The sequence below is a fragment of the Octodon degus genome, unplaced genomic scaffold (assembly GCF_000260255.1).
Source record: "Octodon degus isolate 3935 unplaced genomic scaffold, OctDeg1.0 scaffold00009, whole genome shotgun sequence".
Classification (NCBI taxonomy): Eukaryota; Metazoa; Chordata; class Mammalia; order Rodentia; family Octodontidae; genus Octodon; species Octodon degus.
The window spans coordinates 24029727-24040629 of record NW_004524585.1 but is presented as its reverse complement, the minus strand read 5'-3'; the positions used below and the strand labels follow the sequence as shown (position 1 = coordinate 24040629).

At 37.1% G+C, this 10903-nt stretch overlaps 1 pseudogene; it reads right to left on the bottom strand.

The window, feature by feature from the left end:
• Window positions 1-837: 837 nt before the first annotated feature.
• Window positions 838-10606, bottom strand: LOC101581583 (annotated as a pseudogene).
• Window positions 10607-10903: the final 297 nt, after the last annotated feature.

Here is a 10903-nt window from a genome sequence, read left to right as displayed (position 1 = left end):
AAGGGGGATGCGCTGCTATTAGGCCTCTCGTGAACATGTATCATTCACAGCTAGAGTTTGTTGCAGAGCAAAACTGTTCATCTCATAAATGCCAGTGAACAAAGAAAGAAAAGGAGGATCCAGGGTCTAAAAGTATCCCTTACGGACATGACCCCCATGATCAAGCTCTCTCTTTTTAAATTTCCCTTTTGAAACATATTATCACCTCTCACTAACATCAGTCTGATGACCAGACTTTAACACATGTACTTTTGAGTGCTATTTTCCAAACTAAAACAAAACCTTCCGTGCCAGCAGGGGCAAACCTATGGCACATGTGATTTTTTTAATATACAAAAATTTAATGTTAATATATGAGTTATTTTTTCTAAACCAAAACCTAAATAATCAGGACTAATTACAATGTTGGCAGTTAGTGTTAATTAAGCGGGTTTTGAGTTACAGTTTGGGCCCTTGGTCTCTAAAACATGTGCGTTCTCTGCTCTATGCTCTCATTGTATCTTTGTTTCTCATATGTCTTGGGTTTACAACACAAATCTTCTTCATACACATAGAATGCATCAATAAAAAGGTAATGTAGTATGTAATATTGACATATAAACAATAGAGTATGTAAGTGTGGTATTAGAGCCTGATTTCTCATTGTTGAAGAAAAGAATAAAATTTAAATAAGAAAAACCAAGGATCACAAAGAAACCCAGAGTTAACTATATTGATTATTTTATGTCGATAAACTCCATATAAAAGCTTTTGCCAAAAATATGATATAGATATGAACAGAGTGGAGAATGACTGAATATATGAATGCATACATAAATAGATGAATATTCATATACTTCATACACGGGCCTTTGAGAGAACCTGGAGGATGAGGAATCTCATCCCTACAAGAATTTTTAAAATTCTTGGTTAAAAAATAATCCCTTTGAGAAGTGGTTTATCCCTGAGTAAATGTAACAAAATCCTGAGAAAACTCACATTGGCACATATTTAAAATGCTTAAAACAAAACAAAGAAAGAAAGTAAGAGAGAAAGAAAGAGAAAAGGAATGGAAAATATGTTCAAGAGAAAACTTAGATCTGAAAAAGACCCCAAGGACTGAAGGTGAAACAATTTCAGCATCAAAACAAAAAGCAAAATATTTTATATTATTCTAATTATAAGAGATATTTTCTCCATGCTTACTGGTATAAATAATTGAATGAATAAATAAAATATGCAAACCAATTATGTCTTACATAACATTTTCAATAAGAAATTATAGAAATGAAGAAACAAACTGAAAATCACAAAAAAATCAAAATAGAAATTTCTATAGGCAGGATGAGTCAATAGTTGCTAAACTCAGTGGGTAAAACACTAAGAAACAGTAGAATAAATGCACAGTCTCCAAAAACCTTTCCCTAATTGTGTTGCTCTGTGGTGTCATGTGTAGGCACAATAGCTTGATCTTCATTTATACATGAATCAGAGCTCAATTTTCTCTCTCTGAGGGGTGAATTTCATTTCTCACTTATACTAAGTGGAGTTTGAAAAAGAAAATCCATAATTTTATCATAGAGAAAGCTGAATTGGGCTACCACGACCAAATGATTAAATTTTTTAAAAAGTAGATTAAGACTAGAAATAAAATCATGCAAACATCTTGTTCCTTTTAAAAGATGAACTGAAAGAGTAGCATAATTTGGGGCTGTTTCCTGAAATTGGTAATTTCAGTTTGTTCTTGACAAAATATTCTTGGAAAATAGAAATTGAAATATGTTTTACAAATTACTCTACTGCTGTTCTCCATGTTATTTCTGACATCCAAGTTTTCTAAAAATTTACTTATGAGAAAAAAGTAATTATAGTGCCAAAGGTCTTAATATCACATTGACATTATAAAGTATCTTTTTATTGAAGTTGATATTAAGCGTCATTCTTTGGTAGAGCCAGCAAAGAAAATTTAACTTGTAGTCAGTGACATGATTTTTTCTATTTTGATAAATCCCATAACTTTATTCAATTAATCCATAGTTATTAACAGAATTCATCAACAACAATAACAAAAACTCTGGAAGCTCCTTCTAGTTACTTTAATCAAGAAGGCTGAGTGTTATGGTTTGTGTCTAGTTGTCTCCCTAAAGCCTCATGCAGTCATGGGGTAGAGACTTCTAGACTTTGGAATTAATTCATGACCAAGGCTGGGATTATGGGTCTCAGTAATTCTGGGATTATGGGTGTGAATACTAAACCCAGACTGGGGCATATAGCCTGAATGCAATTTAAGGGAGACAGACTTTCTCTCTGCAGCCATTGTTGCTGCTACTCCTGTCTTTGCTCTCTGCTCTTTGCCACTCCCATGAAAGGTTGCTCTCTGCCCTGTGCCTGTCTGCCTTGGAGCAAGCTGAGTATGGACTGAAACCTCTATTAACTGTAAGCTAAATAAATCTGTTGGGTATTTGTCCCAGCAATGAGAGAAGAGTAACTGAGACATTGAATAAATGTAATAGGATAGCGATGCCTTTGGAAAGCCTTTAAATTTGATCTATTTGATTTCAGTATATGAGGACCATTGTAGGTAAACAAGACTGTCATCTTTTCAGAAAAATGAAGGTATTATAGAAACATTGGTGTAATAAAGATGTATTTTATGTGTTTTCTTTACAGTTAGTTTTCATAACCATTTTAGATACTCCCCCTTTATTGATTGGGTCCATCCCCTGGCTTGAACTATACTACTTGTGTACCGATTAAGCTCCTGAAGTGCTGTCAAGTAGATCTGGATAGAACCACTTTTCTACCCCCACCTTGAGGAGGAGTCAGTTTGTGCTACTGAGTATAACTGAAAAATTTGATTTTAATTCAAGTCCCATATTAAACATAATCTTCCTGACTTTCTGTGTGGAGATAATTTTGCCAGCACAAGGCACGGACCTAAAAATAATTTCTGAATTTTTCCTTAATTTTTTCTACTAGATCTTTTAAGGGATTTAGCCACTGTTCTTTTACCTGTGAAATAGTTTCCATATATCAGTCTAGTTTAGTTCCTCAGTTAACTGTACTATTTCTTCTTCTCTTTCTGTGTACTCCTGAACCACTGTGGCATTCAGTCCTGTGAGGAAGGAAGGTCTTGGTCTTTCTCCAGTTAATAAAGCACCCATATCATCCAATGTATTTGGAAGATCTTGGAAAGCTGTGGGGGTGAGAGTTGTGTCCATTAGGAATGGTGGGTACCTGGGTCTGCTGTGCATCCAGGTTATACCCTTGCCGAGCTCTCTTCTTAAGTTCCTTGCCTTTCTGCAATAATTGTTTAGTTTTGTCAGAGATGGGTATTCCCTTGCCATATAAATATTGTAGGTGCATGAATTCAGTGAAATAATCCAATATAGTCTAGTAGTCCATCATAGTAGTGCCTTATCCATAGAACTGGCAATGTCAGAAGTTGTTGACTTGAGCCTTTTACAGCTCAGCATAGTGATATGGCTTTACTTTTTATACCTTTTGCTTATACTTTTCTGCTGGATGGTTAAGACAAAGATAATGCAAGACCTATATAGTAAGAAATATTTCTTTTGTATCTGACAAGGTCAGTCAAATCCCCTCAGGATTTACCCTGAAACTCTGTACCATAGTTTGTAGAGCTTTTATCAGTGTCAGCCATGTGGATGAGTCATGGCGATTGCTTGACCAGTTTTCTCTCTTAGCCTAAGAGAACACATTCTCTCCAGGTGACTGTCCTTATGTGCATTATACACCATTGATCACTTTCTTCTGTGGCCCCATAATCTCCTTGATCAGAAAATTTAGGGGATATACATAAAGGTCCATTTTGTATCTGTATATATATATATATATATATATATATATATATATATATATATATATATCCAACTTATCTTAATTTTATGAGAAGAAAGATTTGTACTAGTAGTGTTTGGGCAGGATATCATTTCTGCATCTTGTACTATGAATAACTACTATGAAGACAACAGCATGCAGTGTATTAATTATTGTAACTGTCCTACTAACCTGTTTTGAATCTGTCTCATTGCTCTTTATTTCTCAGTAAAATTAATTAAAAAATTGTTGCCTATCATCATCCAATTCAATGAAAGTTTGCTCTGTGAGGTGCAGCTGTGAAGATACTTCTATATAATCAAATTCCACTTTGTTCTGCTCACAGATTACCATAGAGTTTTTAAGAATTAAATGTACTTTTTGTATATGAAAAGAAGTACAAATCTTTATGAGGTTTCTTAATTCTGTAATAGGTCTCTGCTACTTCTTAGCCATAAAACAGCTTCATATGTGTCCTGGTACCTCTGCTTCAGCTTATCTTCTTTTTAATTTGTAAGACTGTCAAAAGCTGTAATATGCACACTCATGCTCTTTTTGTGTTTCTCCCCTTCACGTAGTGACTTTTCATCTTAAACTCATCCCAGGACATTTGTAATGGCATCAATCTGAAGTTAAACATTCTCACCACTGTCTGTAGTCCTTAGTGCATTTTTCAAATCCTTTATCATTTTCTCAGAATTACTTATCCTCTTCTGTTGGTCATGCTCTTATTTTGATTTACTCTTAAAGCTTGCTGAAGTTCCTCGATAGGTTTATCGTTTCTTTCTATAACATCTTGCTTTTGTTTACACCTTTGAGAGGTCTCCTGGATATCTGTTGTCTTTTGCTTGCTTTGAGCCTCCAAATCAAAGCACTGTCTTTCAAATTCCTTAATTTAATATGTGGGAGAGACCTGCCCTTTGAATTTTTTGACCTCGTCTTTTACTTGATCGTGACCTAGTTTTACTTATTCACATTCCTGATGTACATTTCATCTTTCGCCCATGACCTTTTGGGGCCAAGCATCTCAATTAAATGTAAATGCTGCTTACATTCGTAGAGCACTCTTAAATCTTGCTAATGTCTTTCATTCCTCTGAACCATTTTCTCTAAGCAATCAGTTTTTTCTTTCCTTAGGTCTCTAGTTGTCTTTCCTTCTCCCTGGCATTTTTGAGTTCACAGTGATAAGTGTGCATTTCTGCATGACCCATGGACTTCTCAGTAGCTCCAAGGAGTTCAGTCTGGCTGAGTTTTTCAAATTCTCCAACATTGTCTGACTTAGAATCTCACAAGAATTTCCCATTTGAATATTTAGGGATGCAACTTGTGGGACACGATTTTCTAATGTTCTTGCTTTCTACATGCTAACACTACTTAGGCAATATTGAAGATCTAGATCCTACAACTTCCTGTTTCCTTAAATTTTTTTTTAAATTTCCATATACATTTACAAAAAATCTAAGATTGCATCAAATAATATGCGTTTGGTTTCTGTTGTGCTTGAGGGAAAAAATGGAAATGAAATGTATTTTTTGCACAAGAAATTGTATCCAGAATCCTCACATAACATATAAAATTAAAAAGCTTAAACGCAACAAAGGAAACAATAAATTGAAATCAACCTATGGATTGGAAAATGTTTTTCAAACTACTCCTGTCAAAGGACTAGTATTTAGAATTTATGAAGAACCCTAAAAAACAAACAAACAAACAAAAAAAACCCCCAGAACTCCCAAAATACAAAACCCAGTTACAAAAGGGGCACCTGAAATGCATACACCTTTGTCAGAAGTATAAAATAATCAATAAATACATGAGAAAATGCTCACCATCCCTGACCATGAGAGAATTTCAAATTAAATCACTGAAATTTCATGCTACTCCACAAAGATTGATGTTCCTCAATATGTTAAACAATAACAAATTCTGGTGACGGTTTGGGTGGAAAAGGCAGCCTTCTACATTGTTGCTAGAAATGTAAACTTCAGAAGCATTATGGAAATCATTATGAAGATTTAAAGCAAAATGAACAAATAAACAAACAAAACAGGGCTGGCGAGATAGCTCAGCTGACTAAGCACCTGCTTAGACAAGCTCAGGAACTGGGGCTGGATCCCTGACATGTGTGCTGTGCTGGCCACTAAGACCGAGTATGATGGTGCATGCTTGTAGTCCCAGCGTGTGGGAGGCTAAAGGAGGAGGATCAGAATGAGTCTGAGCTCTGTAGTGAGACCCTTTACCAAATACAGAAACAATTCAAAACAAGAAAGCAAAAGTAGAAATTCCATCTCCTCAGGTATTCCTTTTTAGGTATCTTCCCGAAAGAGGTAGATATCATGCTACCATTGACACGTTATATACCCTTATTTATAGCCACACAACTCATAATAGTAATATATCAGGAGCAGCTTATTTAACATGAGATGAATGAATGAACAAATGGTGCTACATATACATGGTGGAGTACGGTTCTGTTGCAAAGAGATACATTTAAGTCCTTTTTAGGAAAAAGAGTGCAGCTTGAATCCATGATTTTAAGGGAAATAAATCAGACACAGAAGCTTGAATTTTATGCAAAATCTCTTATTCAAGAAACCCAAAGTGTAAATAATGAAAATAATGATAGTAGACAAGTGAAAGATAGACAATAAGAAGCAGGCAGACAGATCTTTATCAGATGGGAAGGGACTCTAGACCTGAAGTTAGAAGAAGGAGAATAAAATGGAGTAAGATGTGTTAGCTACAAGTAAGGACTCCCTAAGCTATGAATATAAACATTATGGACTGCAAATTCCTACTCAAAAATGAAAAAAAAATATTTTAAAAGACAACATTTAACAGTTGTTTGCTCTTTAAATTTGCTGTAGGACATGTTTGTAGTATATGTCAATGTAAATGAACAGGCATGTACATTCAGAACTCATTTGCAGTGCACATTCATCACGGGGAGTTTGATTATGTACCCAATGCATCTTAATTTCTTCGATCTTTTCCTGACCATTGGATCCTCCATCTCTTCTTTCCCTAATCATTTACAAAAGATCTTGTTCCATTATTCTTCATTATTTTTGCTTTAAATCCCTTTCACCATCCTTTCGCCCTCTCCTCGACCTCTTATTCAGCTTACCATTTAAAGTCTTTCTATATCTTAATATTTGTCCTTCATTTGGCCCCTTACACAAGAGAAAGATGACATTTAAACTTTCATGCTTGATTTATTTCACTTAAGATTATTGTCTCAAGGGATATCTATTTATCTAAAAATGCCTCAAGTTTATCCTTATCTTTGGCTAAGTAGTACCCCACTGGATGTAAATAGCACATTTTTTTACCCATTCATCTGGGTTTCTTTGTTTGTTTTGTAGCAGGCTCAGCCCACCCTAGGGGTGGGCTGGCACAACATGTGGTGCCTGGGATCGAATTGCAGTCCCTGCACTTCCCTAAGCTTTCCTAAGCCGTTACTTTAGATTGCAGAGCTATCTCCCCAGTCCCCATTCATCTGTTGATACAGGCATAAGAGTTGTCTCCAAGATATAACTATTATAAATAGTGCAGTTATAAACACAAGTATGCATATATCTATTAGTATCTCTTTAACTCCTTGAGAAAGATACCTAGAAGATGGATATATATATATATGGGTCAAATGGAACATCTAGTTTTAGAGTTTTGAGGAATCTCCATGCTAATTTCCATAGTGGTTGTACCCATTAACACTGCCACCAAAAGTAGAGAACTATCCCTGGTGCCACATGCTGCACCAGCTCTGCCCACAGGGCGTGCTGAGCAGGCCACTGAGACCTGGGGTGGTGGCACATGCATGTAGTTCCATGGCTGGGAAGCCTGAAACAGGAGGACCACTAGGGTCTGAGCTGCCTAGTAAGACCTTGTACCAAATACATAAAAAATTTAAAAAATTAAATAGAGGGATGGCCAAATAGCTCAGCTGATTAAAGCACCTGCAATCAAGGGAAGGGACTTGGGGTTTGATCCCTGGGTCTGCCGTATCAGCCCCACTGCCGGGGCACACTGAGACAACAATTGAGACTGGGCATGGTGACGTGCACCCATAATCCTAGCTCTTGTGAAGCTGTAAACAGGTGGATCACTATACGTATGATCTAGTAGCCTTGAACACCCCATAGACCCTTCCCTAAATAAATGGAGAATGAATTTCGTTGTCTCATAAGTAGTCTTCCTAGCATTTGTTATTCCTTTGTTTCATGATAATAGTCATCCTTTCTAGTATAAGATGGAATCTCAATTTTTTAAAAAAAATTATGCTTCTCAAATGGCCAGAGATGTAGAACAACATTTCAAGTATTTGTTGGTCATTTATACTTCATGTGAGAAGTATCTATTCATTTCCAATAGCATATTTACTTGTGTCTTTACATTTGGGGCATCTAATCTTTTTTTTTTTTTTTTTTTTTTTTTTTCTATATGCTCTAGATGGTATTCTTCTGTCTGAAAAGAAGCTGGAATTTTTTTTTTCCATTTTGCACATTGCCTCTTCACTCTTGGTAGTTTCTTTTTTGTGGTTAACCAGTAACTCTTTATTTTTCCATTATTTTGTTTCAAAGAAGAAAGCTCTATTTATAGAACTGAGATATTTTTGCACATAATCATTACATTTGGTCATACAATCATTGGCTGTCATCAAAGTGATGAGAATAATAAAGAATTTGTTATAGGAAGGAGAAGTAGGCAGGGGAGGGGCAAGAAAGCAAGGGAAAGGGAAAGGCAATTTATTGCATGAATTACTTTTTGTTGAGTCCAGTGAGAGTAGTCCTGAATTTATTTTTCTTCTGGGAAAGATGGAGATTAAGATGTAATTGGTAGTTTCCTTTGATGTGCAGAAGGTCTATTTAATTTGCTGTTGAAAAGCAAGCATTTGTCGATTCTTGGTATTATTTCTTGTGCAATTCAGGATTTTTTTTCAGAAAGCCTTTGCCTGTACCTATGTCTTTAAGACTTTTGTCTATTCTATCTTCCAGTAGCTATAGTCTTTCTGTTTTAATATTTAGATCTTTGATCTAGTTCTAGTTTCGTTTAAGTCAGGGAAAGAGATACATGTTTGAGTTCAATATCTGGTATATGAAAAGCAAGTTTTCCCAGCAACTTTTGTTCAAGAGAGTATCTTCCTACAGTGAATCTGTTTGGTCTTGTTATCAAAGATATGGTAGTTCAGTACATCTTCTATTCTGTTCCATTGATCCACGAGTCTGTTTTTTTTTTCTTTCCCAATGTTATGCTGTTTTCATCACTGTGGACATAACTTGAACTCAGGGATTGTAATGTCCCCTGCCCTGCACTTAGCAATTTCTTCTGTGGGTCTCTTCTAGTTCTATGTGAATTTGAGAACTGTTTTCCTAGGTCTGTGAAGAACTCTGTTGGTATCTTGCTTAGGATTGCATTAAATTTCTATAACAATTTTGGAAGTGTGTCCATTTCCATTATGTTGTATCAGCCAATCCAGAAACAGGAGATATCTTTATTTTAATTTAATTTTATTTTATTAGTACAGGGTCTCATTACATAGATCAGACTCAGTGATCCTCCTGTTTTCAGCCTCCCAAGCACTAGGATTACAGGTGTGTGCCACCACTCCCAGTCTCAGCATGCACTGGGGGTGGGGCTGCCACAGTATGTGATGCTGGGGATCAAACCCCGGTCCCTGTGCCTACTTAAGCAGGTGCTTCAGTTCACTGAGCTATCCGGCTAGCCCTTTCTGCAAATTTTTTAATATCCTTTGCCAGATTACTATAACTTCCATTATAGAGGGTTTTCAATTCCTTGTATAGGTTAATTACTAAATATTTAATTTTCCTGATGCTCTTGTACACAGTGTTATTTCCTTAATTTCTGTCTGAGTTTGTTACTGTGTAGAACACTTGATTTTTTTCTTTTAATTTATATATTACATATAAATAAAAATATACACAAAATATCTTTTAAGTAATAAGGAAACATTTACATATTTTACACATCATCACAAACACAGTTACGGAAGTGCATTTAGTACTGTGCAGCATCTTAAGCAGTCCGGTTGCGTGTCAGGTTGGTTTGTCTTGGTTAAGGTCGTGCGGCAGCATTTGCACATCAAATACATAGTGCAAGTACCTGTAGATCTCCTCAGCTTTCTGTTGAGTTACGTGTGCATACACTGAGATTTCTGCAGGGGAGCTGTTAGCCATCCTTTTCACAGATGCAAACCGATGGTACATATTTAATGCAGCCACGTAACTCACGCTGGGAATACTGAGGTAAAACTGCAGGGCTTCGAGCCAACTCCTATTCACCGCTGTCGGACGAGAATACCGGCATTCTTTCTCTGTTCCACTAAAGAGAGTTCTTTTAGCAAATCTGCAGTTTCTTCCTGGCAGGAACTGAACAGAATTCGGATCCCAGCACCAATTAAGGCTGTCAGCAGGCTGTCATAGTTTTTCGTTCTCCTAAACGTTCGTGATATGTTTCCTGTTTTTTCTCTCTCCTTTTCCACAATCACACAGATTCTTTCAAACATGCTCTGCAAGTGCTGGATCTGCTCGACGAGCTTGTTCTTATTCACAGCGCTTAGCATCTCAGACTGCGACCTCCGCTCCACAACCATGCGGTTGCTCATGACGTAATCGCCACCGCTCAGGGGGCAGAGCTCCACGTGGAAGCCATGAACTGCTCGTAAGGAAGAGTTGACTTCTAACCCTGAAGACACTTGACTATTATCTGCAAGAATACAGGTCCTTCTGTCTTCCTGCGCAGATCCAAGAGAAGTACTCCGCTCCATCAGACGGGCTCCTGGACTGGAAGAGCACGAGCCTGAAGCGCGAGGATGCTCCGATGCAGAACCCACTTGAAACTACGGCAACATCAATTCTCACTGGATTGATCACATTCTCTCCTGATGAGCTCTGCATGAAAAAGCGCTCCTCGCACACTGCTGCTGGGGGCGGGAGGAGCCCGCGCACAGGGGGCAGCAGTGCCTGCACCGTCACGCCCGCAGCTGCCCTCCACAGCCAGCCTGCTTCACAGAGTCCATCACACACCTTCTCTGGAGAAATACGAGGAGACACGTGCAGGGCCG